Below are 1,357 nucleotides of genomic sequence, written 5' to 3' on the forward strand. Positions count from 1 at the left end.
GAGAGAGAGAGAGAGAGAGAGAGAGAGAGAGAAAGAGAAAGATTAGGAAATGGAAAAAAAATTGTTAAAAAAAATTACCACAAAAATTAAAATACTTCTATAATTTCTAAACTAATTAAACTTAAGTTTGCAAGAAAAAAATACCAAATTAAAGAGATCTTTTTTTCTTTTTTTTTATTCTATTCTTTACTCCAATATCAATATTAAATTTTTCTGATTTTAAAATTAAGTATCATTGAAATGAATGAATAAACCATAAGAAATTAGGAGCTTATCATTTTACTGATATCATCCACAATCATGAAGTTCTTTTTTTTTCCTTGAATATAACGTCATTTAATTATGATTAGTTTTAAAATAAATAATATTATATGGATTTAGAATGATAAACTATGATGTTTGTACTGATAGTGTCATTGATTTTAGTCTTTTTTTTCTTTTTTTTTTATTTATCGTTCACACTATTAATATTCATTAATACATTTGTCTGGGGATGGTATGGAACATTGATGGAAGAAGGAAGAAAGCGCAGAACAGAAGATGACCGTTCCTTCTAATCCAGATTCTTCCTTCCATCGTCCACTTTCTTCCTCCTTTTCCTATTCTTCCTGTGATTTGGTCTGAATCGCTTGTTATGCTTTTAATAAAAAAAAAAAAAAAAAAAAAAATTCTGAAAAACTAATTTGCTTATTTGTCGGCATGATCATCACAGATGGCTAAACCCATTTTGGAATGTGCTGTTATGTTGTTAGGTTGATTCATAACATATTCATTCAAATACAAACGGGTAATGCTGTGTGATGTTGAATTTTATCATCTTTTAAGTTATTATTTTATTATCAAATTTAACTTTTAGATAATTTATCATTAATTAATATTGAAAAAGAAGTCAACTTAAAGATTCTTACGTGAACAATCCTTTAAGACATTTGTGTCTTTGTCCTGTATCATAAGCTTTCCGTCAACTATTAAAACAGAATGTCCAGAATGTTCGATTACTTTAAAATCCAGTTACCTAGAATGTTTAGTTACCTTAGAACTTAGTTATCCAGAAATATTCAATTACTTTAAAATTTATTTACCCAGAATGCTCAATTACCTTAAAGTATGCTTCTTTTTTTTCGCAGACTATCTGTAGCTACTACAAGATTTTTAGTATAATTTTGCCATTCTGTTAAATAATATTAGGTCATTTTTAGGAAAATATCAATTCAATTTCTTCACCATTTGTTGAAATTAAGCTATTCATTATTTACTATTATTATTATTATTATTATTATTATTATTATTATTATTATTATTATTATTATTATTATTATTATTATTATTATTATTATTATTATTATTATTATTATTA

Source organism: Loa loa, assembly GCF_000183805.2.
Source record: "Loa loa unplaced genomic scaffold supercont3.147, whole genome shotgun sequence".
NCBI lineage: Eukaryota > Metazoa > Nematoda > Chromadorea > Rhabditida > Onchocercidae > Loa > Loa loa.